Source organism: Chinchilla lanigera, unplaced genomic scaffold (assembly GCF_000276665.1).
Source record: "Chinchilla lanigera isolate Chin_1 unplaced genomic scaffold, ChiLan1.0 scaffold00106, whole genome shotgun sequence".
Lineage (NCBI taxonomy): Eukaryota > Metazoa > Chordata > Mammalia > Rodentia > Chinchillidae > Chinchilla > Chinchilla lanigera.
Window position 1 is genome coordinate 4,337,020 of NW_004955507.1, and position 14,124 is coordinate 4,351,143.

General features: G+C 43.7%; 1 long non-coding RNA gene across 1 annotated transcript in view; it reads left to right on the plus strand.

The window, feature by feature from the left end:
- The window catches only part of LOC102012565, a 56,315-nt gene extending 42,920 nt beyond the window's left edge, over window positions 1-13,395 (plus strand). Inside the window, exon 4 of the long non-coding RNA XR_264382.2 lies at window positions 11,847-13,395. This is a non-coding gene — a long non-coding RNA (uncharacterized LOC102012565). The remainder of the gene's footprint in view (window positions 1-11,846) is intronic.
- The last annotated feature ends 729 nt before the right edge of the window (window positions 13,396-14,124 follow it).

Consider the following 14,124-nt stretch of genomic DNA (forward strand, 5'->3'; position numbering starts at 1 on the left):
AGGATTGCTTTTGCTATTCTGGGTCTCTTCTGGTTCCAGATGAATTTAAGGCATGTTTTCTCGAGATCTGTGAGGTATGCTAATGGTAGTTTAATGGGAGTTGCTTTGAATCTGTACAGCAGTTTTGGGAGTATGGCCATTTTCACAATGTTGGTTCTTCCTATCCATGAGCAAGGAATAATTTTCCGTTTACTGAAATCTTCTTCAATCTCTTTTTTTCAGAGTACTGTAGTTTTCATTGAATAGATCTCTTTTGTTAGATTGATTCCTAAATATTTCAATTTCTTGGATGTTATTGTGAAAGATATGGTTTCCTTAATTTTTCTCTCAGTCTGTTTGTTGTTTGTATATAGGAATGTTATTCATTTTTGGGCGCTGAATTTGTGTCCAGCTACACTGCTGAATTTGTTGATTAATTCAAGGAGTCTTCTTGTGGAGTTTTTGGGGTTTTCCATGTAAAATATCATGTCACCTGCAAATAGTGATAGTTTTATTTCTTCCTTTCCTATCCTTATTCCTTTTATTTCTCTCTCTTGTCTAATTGCTCTGGCTAATGGTTCCAGAACTCTATTGAGCAGGAGTGGTGATAGCAGACATCCTTGTCTTGTTCCCAATATGCCTTATTTACCTGTATATTTTCTGCTATTATTTCTGCAAATATTCTTTTTATGTCAGTTGTGTTGCCTCCTGCTGTTTCATTGACTCCTATTAGTCTTACATTATTTCTCGTTGCCTCGTCTTGCAGCTGTTGAATTGACTTTTCCTGGATCTTTGTTGATTTTACAAGATCCTTTCTTTCATGGTTGCTAGCTACCATGCTGTCTTCAAAGTATGAAAGTCTATCTTCAGCTTTATTCAAGTGGTTTTGGCAGCTTTCAGTGGAAGCCTTGTTTTCCTGGAAGTCTCTTTGAATCTGGTTCATGCATTCTAAGTCCTTTCTATATTTTTCATTGAATGCTTGTGTCCATTGCCTTTGTCCTTCTATTTTCTTATGTTTCTTCTTCAGACGTTTTGAGCTGTTCTTTCATTATTATTGTCATTTCGTTCTTTGCCTGAGAGATTATTTCTGATCTCATCTCTTCTACGGCCTTATAGAGTTGTTTCTTTACTTCCACTGCAATCATTTCAGCTACTTCAGGCATGTGTTTACCAAGTTCTCTGTTGATGTCTCCTGGACTTGTTCTGAGTGGGGTGGAGTTCTGGGATTGTATTTGAGTCCTTGTTTTGTCATGTTTGATACTGGATGCAGAAAGCTAAGTTTCCCTCTTCAGTGGTTGCACAGCAAAGGCTGCTGGTGTCCCTGGTTTTCCTGATGGTCAGGTTTGCCCCTCAGTGTCCACTGAGAAGCACGACTTAGTCTGGGGTTTTCCCTCAGTTGTTGATTTGTATCTAGTTATCCCAGATCTCAGACGTGGACACTGGTGTCAGCTGATGGCAAACCATCTGATCCAGTGTCCCCTTGCAGTTCAGGGCATGTGCATGGGCCAGACTCGGGTTGCACTGGTGTGACAATCCCAGTCCAGTAGACCTATGTCCCCAGGCATTTCAGGGTACAGTCAAAACCCAGACATGAACTGCAGAGTTGACAGTTTGTGAACCACTTGATTCTGTGTCTCAGTCAGTTCAGGACACATACAGGAACCAGATGTGGGCTGGACCGACAGCAATCACATACTGCCCATGCCTGCGACCCCCCCAGGGGGCCTGGGTGCAAGTAAAGCATGGACTCAAACCACAGGACCAGCAGCTCTTGGAGTGCTCTCTCACTTGGTGCAGGGCAGTGCAGGGAGGGCCCACACGAGAATGGTGAGAGCAGTCCCCAGGCCTTCTGAGTGAGGACCTCCTGTCTTCCGTGGGTGCAAGAGCAGAGACTCAGACTGTAATGGTGGTGGGGTCCTGGGTCACCCACTCTGCCCCCAGGAAGTAGATGGGAAATACCTGGCTCCCTGGCTCTGCTTCTTAGTCAGTTCAGGACATGCCTTGTTTGATCAATTTGGCATGCCTACATCTTGTAATCTGAGCAACTACTTTGAAGATAACAATAAGCAATATAATAACTGCTGTTAATTTCCTATTACCTTGTTTTGAAATTCTGTATCATTGTTTTAATTTTTTTCTTTTTCTCTTAAAAAAGAATATACAGCTGATAGCTAAATGCACTTTTATTTTCAAGAAGAGCAGTGACTCCTAAATTGAAATTGTTACATTATAATTAAATGGCATTACCATTAATGTAAGACCTATAGGCTTTGGCTAATTTTTGGAACAATCTGATGATCTCCTAACAGGAAAATCACACAGAAATATATTGTTGAGGGGGTGTCTAAGCTGCAAAATGGTATTTGTCTAGGGGTCCTCCCAACTCAGTCACTTGGCCATTTAGTGACAGGGCCAGCAATAAATACATACCTCTTTGGGTTTAGGAGCTTGGGCTGTGAAGGCATTTTGAAGCTGGCCCTGCCCCAGCTCCGCTGCTTATTCACTGAGGGAACATGAGGAGACTGCTTATTGCCATGACACCTCCTTTCCTCTTGGGGCTCTTTAATCCTCTTGAGGAGTTGGGGAGTAAATGAGATAATTCGAGTGCAGGCTGAGTGTTGCTGGTGTGATGCTGCAGGCGAGCTATGTTTGCAGAGCAACGTTTTTGCTGCAGTTCAGGAATCATCATTCTCACTCAGTCCTTTCACAGCCTCTTCCTTGCCCATCTTTGCTTCATTGAGATACATCCTGCACACAGTGCAGTGCACATATCCAGGTGCACAACTTGATGAGTCTTGACACATGTACAAACCTGTGACAGTAACATCACAATCAGGATAATGAACAGATAGATCCATCACCCTCAAAAATGTCCTTGTGCCCTTTTATATTCCATCCCTTCTGCCCCCTTTTTGTCCCCAGAAATCACTGATCTGTGTTCTCACTACACATTAGGTTGCATTTTCTAGAAGTTTTATAAATGGAATCATATCCTAGGCATTGGGTTTTGGTCTGGCTTCTTTCACTCAGCATAATTATTTTGTGATTCATCAATCTTACTGATTATTGATTTTGTCTTTAAAAACTATATCCTTGCCGGCATGGTGGCACATGCCTGTAATTCCAGCATGAAGGAGGCTGAGGCAGGAGGATCATCATGAGTTTGAGGCAGCTTGGGCTGTGTAAGTGAGTTCAAGGCCAGCCTGCACCACAAACCCAGTCTCAAAACACCACAAAAATTAAAAATATCTGTCTATCTGTCTATCTATCTATCTATCTATCTATCTATCTATCTATCTATCTATCTCTAAGTGAGAGACACAGGTTGGTGGGTGATTCTGAAGGGTCTTATCTGGGGGGTTTCTGGTCATGAACTCCTGGCTGCCTGGGATTTCCCACACACACATTTTGACCACCCTGGTAACTCCCATGTTCCAGTAGTATGTAAGATGGTCCTAAAGCAACAGGACTTACTAGGGAGCACACCAGGTCCTTGCAACAGCTTTTCCACCTTGTGTGTGCCCAGATTCCATCTTCATAGGTTCAGAGATCTGAGATGTGGCCAGGTTGAAGTAATACTGCTAATTTCTAAAAGTCACCTGGGCAATGGACAAAGGAAAAGAAAGGGAACTCAGCACCTGTTGGTAAGAGTCACCATCCATAGGGGAAGGGGCTGCTCATGCTCAGTTGGACCTGAAACACCTGGAGGTCATCCTCTGGTCCTCAGGTGAATATGGTACCCGTTGAGCAACCTTAATTCCAAAACACAAAAGTTCGCCAAATATGGAGCTTTTTTAGCACTTAACATGACACAAGTGGAAAATTCTACACCTGACTTCATATGACTATTTGCTACTCTTTTTTTTTTTTTTTTTTTTTTTTTTGGTTTTTCTCCAATACCAGGAACCGAACTCACGACCTTGCGCTTGCCAGGCAGGCGCTCATATGACTATTTGCAATCAAAATGTTGGTGCACTACAAAGCTTATGTCTATAAGGTGTGGGTGGAACATAAATAAGCTTCATGTTTACATTTCAGCCCATCCCCCAAATATCCCATTATGTATATGCAAAGATTACCAAATCTGAAGCAACTGGAAACACTCTGGTCTCAAGCATTTTGCATTAGGAATATTCAACCTGCACCTACAAGTTGACTGACCACATGTGAAAATAAGTCTGCTTCCTAGGTTTATTTCAGTCTTCTGAACACACATGGCCAGAGAACCACTGCTGCTGTGCATCAGGAAATATACAAAGGTGGTGCTGTCACCTTCTTGCACACAGTCTCAGAAAACCACACTCAAGAGGGCGTGGAAATCAATATCAAAAATGAGACATCAAGTTACCACAAAGAGCTATTTTTGCTTATTCCAAATTGCTCTGTTTCTCTAAGTAGCTATTTTCAGCCAGCCGATTCCCTGGCTATGTATAGGAATGGTGCTGCAATTTAAAAGCAAGTGGGAAAGAAAAGAAATCTGAAAATAGGTTTGCCTCCCAGGGGTAAATCTGGGACAGTTGAAAAGGTGACAGGAGTCAGATATTTGCCCCAATATAAGGTATCTTCAGATTTCACCCATGGGTTGGAAACCATGAATCAATAAATACTCATATATGCGGGGGTAGGGGATAGCTTCCTAGTAAGTGCTCAGGGTTTAAAAATAGGGATTTCAGAGGCAATGTCTGCCCTATGCCTGGTGAAGACTGGTTCTTGTCCTGTTGTATTCTGCTGCCCAGAGACGCTGTTTAGACAGCAGGTGAGGGGAAGCTCAGGCTTATTTTTAAAGTTTTTGGTTTTCTGATCATGACAGGGAGAATGTGGGCGAAAGAGGAGAGTGGCAGTAGGAAGGTGGCCCCAGGCATTGGTCCAGTGAGTTACTCAGCAATTATTTACTGGTTCTACTGTCCCAAAATACACTGAATATGACCACTTGTCTCCCCACTCTTTGCTGCTACCTTGTCTCTGCTGCATTTATTTTTCACCTTGGCTGGGGGACTTCCTGTTTTCATCCTTGGTTCATCCAGTGCATCCTCTAACCTGCAGTTAGAGAGAGCCTTTTAGAAGTGGAGATTGGACTGGACTACAGCCTGATTAACATTAATGTATAATAGAAAGTCTAAAAGCTAATAGTGGGTGTCTCTAGGAAAAGGGTAAAGGGAGATTGTTCCTGATTCCTTGTGGTTTTGAGTTTTGTACAGTGAGCTTGCATTTCTTTCATAATTTAAAGAGCATTTCAAATATCCAGTTTGGTTCCTGCACTTTAGGAGCTCTTAATCTTGTATTAGAATCTCAGGCAGTAAAAATTCTAGGAACTTCTCTTGTTCATTATGGCTTTGAGGAGCAGAAGCCATGGTCACCTAATGAAAGTTATTGCAGAAAGGAACCTTTAGGAAGAAGGTGCTGGAGCACTGCTGCCCGAGGATTGCTTGATAAGCCTGCACTGGTAATGACCAGTGACCAGAAGTTGGGCAGGGTGTCATTTGCTGGGGAATAGCATCAGGGACCTGAGGGTCAGATGCAGTTCTGTGACGCTGTGTGATGTCCCAGCAGGAACCTGCTCTTAGCCCAACTATTATTCTCCAAGGGGCCTAAGCACTATCTGTTTTTTTCCATTTCTATTGCTAATTTCTATCAGACAAATACAGTGCTGGAAGTCTGGAATGATCTCTTAGTTTCATGTGCCCAGAAAGTGTGGCTAGCAGGTTCTTCTGTGGGGGAAAAAGAACATCCAAAATCTATATGAGGTCAAAGTTGGTGCCAAAGGTGGAATGATAGAAGGCTTCCAGGGCAGGTGGCCAAGGAGGAATAATAAGCACAGGCCTTTCCAGCTAACTTGACCTTGGGGCTTCAACCTCAGAAGCTGCTTCCCTTGGAGCTCAATTCCAGGGGCACCTGCCTGCCTGCCTCCCAGCTTGCCTTCTCCCCAGCCAGCTCATTCCCCTAGGCACAGGGCCACTTCTTGATTTGGCTCATTGTTTGGCTTCTGGGAGAGAAGTCATACTGCTGTCCAAAGAGATGACATATCCTTTAAGCTGTCATTATTCTTACTGTGGAATAAATAGAGATGTTGGTTGGATTGGACAAGTGCTTTATGGGACCTACCTTGTTCCCTGTACTCACTTAGACGTTTACAAATTGGCTGAACCATGCTTTTATTTTTTCTACCACCTCAAGGCCATACCATTTCTCTTTTTAATACACAGACTATGCCTTTCACAGAGTAAGTGCCAATAAATATTTGTTGAATTGATTTTCCTCTTCAAAGATGTGGCAGAAAGACCCTCCTGCCTTATGTACATAATTCTTTCATGCAGCTATTGTTGAATTCCTCCTGTATGGATATTCTTGCATGGGTCAGTACAGGATAAGTCTCAGGGTCTGAGCTGAGTGTGACCTGGATCAACAGAAACAAAAGCAATCCAAGGCTGAACACAACTGTTGGGGCAGGGAGCCTAGAGGCAGAAAAAGAGAACACCCCCAGGTCCATGTGGACAGCAGACAGCTATGAGCCAGAGATAAGGGTCAAGGTAAATGGCAGAGAAAGCATGGGGTGAGGAAGAGATGAAGGAATGGAGAGCAAAGTGGAATGATGTGATGAGTTCAAGTCCAATCTGGTGAGTGCCCAGGTTGGCCAACATCTTAGGCTTTGTGCCCTAGTGTTGTGGCACGTGCCAACTTGGACAATTTCTGTGTGCAAATACTTAGAATCTGAGAAATGAAATATGAAAAGGAGGCAAATTAGCAAGATTTAGAAATATCTAGTGTCCTTAAAGAGTTCTTTACAAGTATTCTTCCTACATGTCTGTTCACAGGAACTCAGTATTTCCAACTCAGTGGTATCTTGCAGGGGGCACTGGACCCAAGTCTGTCATGCCACAGACTAGGAAGCATGCTCACGTGGTTAAAGTCACACATAACTGGTTAAAGCAAAATCAGGTGTCATACAACAAGCCAACAGCTGTCTGAGTTGGACATCCTAGTTCATATTTATACTTTGTTTTGTGCTCCCCTGGTTTTTATTTTACACTGTTTTAAGGACAAGTTGTGCTGGTCACTATTGAAAACCATGATGTAACTACCTAGGGCATGACAGACATGGACTCAGAAGCCTCCAGTCTCTAATAATAATAATTACCACAGCTCAGAACCCTGAATCTCTACTACTGTGACCAGGTTGCTTTGGAAAGGACAACCTACTAGAGGTCCAAGATGTGTGAAAAAATGAAAAGCTTCTGCTCTCTCCCATGCTACAGCATTGTCTCACTCTCCCTTGCAAAGCTAGTTGCCTCCTATTCTGTGTGGTTCCTTGCATGGAGCCGGCTTCCAACCACTCTTCTGTTTTATGTGGTGTCTCTGACAGAGCCCTGCACCACCCCCAGAAGCTCCCCCACTCTGTCTGCCTGCTTGGCCCCAGTCTAGGTAACTGGATGTTGCCTATAAACACAAGGGACTGATATATAGCCATGTTCATAGATGACATAAAGAGGTCACGAAGGAGAATAGTTTTTAAAAAAAGATTAGAGAATGAATAAACAGGTCTGTGTAGGGTTTTTAAAGGAGACTAACAATGGCAAATCCTACAACAGATGGGTACATTGGTTTGGAGTTTGTCCTTCATGAATAAGCAGAAAAGGAAGGAAGAGCTGGGAGTCCTAACAAGGGCTGAGCAGCCATGGATATGCTCAGACAAGGAGGAGAAGAATTTTTTGCCACCTCATTTACCAGACTTCCAAACACCACTGCCTCCCCGATTGCCGCGAGACACCTCATTCTGAAGATCTCCAAAGCTCCCACAGCCCAGCATGATTGTTCCCTCACAGCTGTGCTGCTGACTCCTGTGCAAGGGGCTCCCGCCTGCACCCAGCCTCCTCTTTCCCCAACCAAATCCCGGCTGTTAACTGAGTGGCCATGACCTCCAAGATGTCTCTTTTGCATGTCCTGATGTGGAAACCAGACCCTGCTCTGTGATGCAGTCTCCTGATGCTGAGCAACCTTTTTCTGCCTCCCCACAGCAAGGCAGGGTCCTCCCTACAAGGCTGATGACGACAGCAAGATGCAAGGTATGTTTTCCAAACCACCAAAGACATCGCCTAAATATCTGAATGCACCCATATGTTAAAAACTGGCCAGTGACACTGCTAATGGCTGAGAGAAGCTTGGGAAACAAGGAAAAGGCATCAGAAATCTTGCACATTGAACAGTGCAGATCTGTGACCAGAGCACTAGAGTCCCAGGGCTGCAAGTCCCCCCACACCCAATGGTTGTGTTGCTGCTAAAATAAGTCTCTGTTTTCTCAATTTGCAAAATGGATTTAATAATCAAAATTATGTCCCTATTTACTTTATAAGGTTTTTGTGTGGATCAGAGAAAAAAGCTTTATGAAACACATTTTTGAAAACTGTAGATTATTAGTTCCTTAATTAGCCATTACCTTGTTCAAAGTAAGTGCTCACTGGACTTTAGAACTGTAGCTTGACTGTGAAAGAACATGTTATTATTTCATGGCATTTCTTACCTGGCATTCTTTTTTTGTTTGTTTTTTTGTTTTTCTTCCGGTACCAGGAATTGAACTCACGACCTTGCGCTTTCCAGGCAGGCACTGTGCCACTGAGCTAAATCCCCAGCCCTTTACCTGGGATTCTTATTTGTCTGTTTATACTTATCTTTCCTGTTAGACTATAAGCCCTGTGTGGTCAGGAATCTGTCCACATTACTCAGAAGTGCATCCTTTGTGCTTTGAGGGGTCTTCTCACAGAGCTAATGCCCATTAAGTTGTTTTGGGCAGGGGATGAATAGCAGCTTTATGACTCAGAAGGAAATGCAGGGAACAGTTAATATGGACTTAAATTCAGTGAACGCAATCTTATTTAACTAGAATTAGCTGCTGGTGTACAAATGAAATATACCTCAGAAAGTGACCAGATCATCTTGAGGACTGAAATATAGAAGGAGACACCAGGCATGAAGAACAAATAAGAGATCTGTCAATTTGAGCTGGGAGAAATTTGTTTTCCATATCTTCTAAAAGGTTGATCTTGCCTACAGAGGGGTACCGTTTGTGTCAATCCAAGATTTTCAAAAATGGGATGGGCCTGCTCAGGAGGTGGTGAGTTCTTCGACATGGGCACTCTTCAGGAAGAGGTGAGGTGAATTTGTGGTGGATGGAAACTGGGACATTAGACAAGATACAGTGTGGCCACTATGGTTTCATTTAATCCTAACCTGTATAGCTGAAGAGACAAAGTCATAAAAAATAAATAATAGATAACAAAATAGGAAAGGGAAAGGAGAGGGGAGATTCAGGGCCATTTTTTCTTCCTTGAGAATACTTGCCATCCTCAGGCCATGTGTCCCCTCAGGGAACCTCGGACACAGCCCACACACAGCCCACACACAGCTCACAGCAATTTGTGACCCACGTGTTCCCTCTCCAGCCAGACCTCTACCCCTCATTGAATGGATGGCCTGAGTCCAGCCCTCAGCTCATTACCCCAGTCTTCAGCCAGGTGTTTTCCCTCAGTATAAGGAAGACAACTGTTTACTCCATGCTGAGCTGATTATTAGGGGCTATTCATACATGACCTCAGCACACCCTCATGGAATAGGAATTGGGAGCCCGCTGTTAGGCGCTGGATGTTTCCCCCCTTCATATGTTGAAGCCCTGCCTCAGTATGACTGTACCTGGGGATGAGCCTCCAAGGAAGTAATTAAGGTTAAATGAGGTCATAAGTTTGGGCTCTGACTGATGCCATTAGTGCCCGTATAAGCAGAGAAACAGATCTCTCTGCCTCCTTCCCTCCTTGAATGCACTAAGGAAAGGCTATGAGAGGACATAGCATGAAGGGAACTATCTTCAAACTGCCAGAGCACTCACACGGGGGCCTGAATTGAAGAGCACCTTGGTCTTGGACTTGCAGCCTCAGAGCTATAAGTGAATATCTGTTGACTGAGTCACCCAGTCTGTGATATTTAAAGGAGAAGGCACGATTTGCCCATCCATTCTATTTCTAACTAGCTGAAGGGTCTTGGACACATTTTTTTTTTCCCTCTGGGAGCCTCAGCATAGTCTTCAGTAAAATGTGGATCACAACACCTGTTGCATAGGCGAGTGTGAGAACTGAGTGTGAAGTTTAGGGTATCTAGGCCATAGTAAAACTCTTAGGAAATGTGAGGTTATAGGGAGACAACCTTGTTTTGAGACAGGAACATCTTGGTGTTGTCACTTGAAAAAAGAGGAACAGTTGTGACTTAAATTACCTACTCTATAAGTCTGTCTCTTCTGGACATGGAATTTGAAGTTCCCACTTATTTATCAATTGCTTTTTGAGATAGTAGTAAAGGGCTCATTTCCTACCAACACCAGCATCTCCTGGATCTCTGGAATTCACATCTGCATTCTTTTCTGTGGAATTTGGGGATCATAGCTGAGTGAACTAGTAAGTCTGCTGTACATTTAAGTCCTCCTGCCCTTCAGACATAGGTGACAGTTCCAGATGCGAAATGCCAAGTAATGATGGATGCCCTGGGGCCATAATTCATACTCAGAAGGGTGACTGGAGGTTCCCCACGGAGGAACCAACCTACTGGTAGTCCACTGCACACTGCCAGCTTGTTGGACCAAATCACAGGCAGGGAGAGATTTACAGCTTATCTAAAAGCATCCCAAATGGCAATGTCAATTCCAGACAAACAGCAGGAGAGGGTACTTGGTGCCAAATTACAGGCCTTGCTTCTGAAAAGCAGCTGCCCTTGGTGTTCACCTCGACCACTTCTCAGCATGCTGCCTTTTCAGCATGTGCACATCTGGACGTGCAAGGAGGAGCAGGAACTATACATTTGTCTTGCTGTTGAAATACAGCTCTCTGGGGACCCAGCAGGTTGGACCAACACAGATACTTCCTGCATCCTGACCTCAAACAAGCCCTCATTCTCCAGGATAACAGAAGGAAAAGCTTCCAAGTCTGCAAGCTGCTGTCAACTAGGAATTCAGGCATCCTTGCTTCATGCTGAGAGGAGACACTTAAACTTATCACTGGCTGGGCTGAGTTTAGTGGAGAGGGAAGTAGGAAATGTGATTAACATGTAACTGTAAAATGTTGCAGCCATAAAACGAAAGAAGAAAAGTTATGAGTAAGTAATGGCTGCATGATGGCCCTATCAAGCCACTTCCAAAAGCCCCATCTCACTGAACAGCAGTCATCTTGCTCCACCACCTCAAAGCATTTCAAAATGAGGGACGTTCTGCTAGGAGGCTGACTGATTGCCTCAGAGATCCTGACCACAGTCAACTTGCCAGAGTCTCAAACTTTATGCAGTTGACTTTAAAAACAGGATAAGTCCTGCAGGGAGAAGGATGGGATTTGCTGAACCCCTCAACAGCAGGGTTGTGATCAGGTGTGATGTGTTACAATTAATTTATATCCAAGGTAAACAAATCATGCTGTGAAGAAAAGAGAGAAAAGGAAAACATATTGGAGATTATTCCTAAAATACACATGGTCATCCTACCTGTATTCTGAACTGATTTTGTGATGGGAAGAAACTGTTAAAGAACAAAGAACATAACCAACCGGAGAGCTGCGGTCACCTGCTTGCCTTGTAGGGAACTCACACCAGGGAAGGGACTCACTGAGTGACAACTCACTAAGGATTTGGTGTTTCAGAAAACAGAGTTTCACTGTGGTTATTCTAACTAAGGATGGATGCTTACAGCCTGGGACTGATGGAATGAAACTCTTTAAATCTGTACCATAAATCCATAAATCTGTCAATGATGAGTTAAAACAAGTTCCATTTTTCACTGTTTAGGAGAATCATTCTTTGGCTCCAGCATGCTGGAATTTCTCACATTCATGGTTCTTTTTCAGGCTGGGCTGACTACATTAGAAGGCATGAAACACAGCATCCAGTTTTGGTATCTTGGAGGTGAATTCTGATGCAAGTGGAAAGTTCTTCTGCAGAATGGAATAGTTGAGTGGAGGAACTGAGAGAGACTTCGCAAGAGGCTGTTCTGACAAGCTTCATTGCTGAAGTGTGGAGAAGAGACCAAGACTTGCAGGAGCAACACGGAGCCATAGCCACTTCCTGCAATGCTTTCCAGGTGCTTCTGTGCCCTCCTCAGAGATTTTGTGACAGTGCCATTCCAAAATTACTGTTGCATGGCTTCCATGCTACTCCTTCTGTGTAGGTCTCTGGCTCTCACATCTCCCTGGACATTCTCTTTTCTATATGGACTGGTCTTGTCTTATCTGGTTCTCTGTCAAATTTATTCTCTTGGTTAGGGTTGATACTCCTGTCTTCTCCTTAAATTATATTGTTCTTCTGTTATCTGCCTCAGAACACTTTCTACACTAAAGGTTTGTTAATAGGAACCAAAAGAGCCTCCAAGTTCATTGGTGAAGTTGGATAAGACATATGTGTAAGAATGATGTTCTCTTGAATATTTTCAGCTTAGCTCAATGTCAACAGATCTAGATAAAGGAGCCTCCTGACCCATATCCTGGATCAGTGCAGACGACTTGACTATGTGCTGGGGACACCAAGACTCCAGCTTGAGTTCTCTGTTATTTACTAATTGTGAGACATGGGTAAAAAATGTGACCATCTTGAGCTTCTTCTGATGTGTGAAATGAAGGTGTTTCTAGACCTTATTTGGTAGGGTATTGTGTTGGCTAGGGTTCTCTAAAAGAACAGAAGCAATAGAAAAAAAAATATAACAGCTTTTCAGTCTAAGGAGCTGCAAGTCATAGGACAAGACAGATCAAGAATGCAGCAGTGGTCTGAACCCTGAGCCTGGGGTGCTTCCTGGAGAGTGGCTGGTGTTAGTCTGCCCTGAAAGGTTGAAAAACTAGAGTCTGATATCCACAGGTGATGACATACTCATTCAACCAGAATGGACCTTTTCAAATGCCAGCTGACTTCCCACCTTATTTCCCTCTCATTTCATCCAGGCTACAAGCCTATTGCTTAGTGCTACCCACAATCACGGGGTTCTTCTTTTTCATGCCAATGATCTCTAGAAACATGACACAGACATACTCAGAAGCATGCTTTACCAGGCTTTTCTTAGTCCAGTCAAGTTGACATATTATAATTAACAGTCACTGGTGATACAGGAAGTAAACAAGATATGCTTAACATACACCCAGAACGCTGTTAGAACCCAATAAAAAGAGCACTACATTCTTGGTAGCAATGAGATAGCTCTGTGTCCCATTTGCTGTGATGGTTACATGGATCTACATCAGCAGAAACGGCATACAAATACACACACACAATGACCCAGTGCCAATTTCCTTGTTCTGACTTTGTACTATAGTTGTACTGAAAACCTTTGGGTGAGAGGTGCAGGGGACATCTTTGTCTTATCTTTGCAACTTCTTATCAAACTTTAATTATTTCAAGATTAAAAAAAAAAACAGACCATAAAAGTAAAGCAAAGCTGAAAAAAGGTTAATATTGGTAGGAGATTTAATTTCCTTCTCTGCTGCTGATTCTAGAGCTCTTTTGCAGACCCTGCTGCCCTGTCACTATGGCCCTTGTCCTCAGGTGCTGTCCTACCTCTCATACTCACAGTGCCAGACTCCATCCTAGCAGGGCTCGAGACCACCATATTCTGCCCTGCATATAGCATCCTAGGTAGCTCTTCTACCACTGCCTTCCTTCCAACACGCACTGTGTGTCCCAACTTCTTAGGCAAGATCCTGGCAAGAGGACAGGCTGTCTGGGAAGAGCCTCAGACCAGGGGTTAGTCATGTGTGAGCAGGGCTCCTCAGGTCCATGAGCCTCACCTTGGAAGATGGCCCAGGAGCCTGGCTACTGCTGGTGGCTACAGGCTAAGGATTGTGGGAATAGCTGAGCTGATGAGTACAAACACCTATGAAAGTCCTGTCTTAAAAGATGTGGAGCTTCCAGCCATGGAATTTTGTTCTAGTAAGAATTCCTGTCCAAACCAAGAAGGAGGGCTTCAATTTTGGAGAGTTTAAAACTGACAAGTTCCGGAGGCTCAGTGCTAAGAATCAGGATGAGACTGTGGGGAGTATAGGAAATCAAGAGAAGTGTCCAAGGTGAGGACAGAGTAGGAGGCTGGAGGGCAGGCAGGGCGAGATGTTCATGGTACAAGCTTAACGACAACTGGTGCGATGG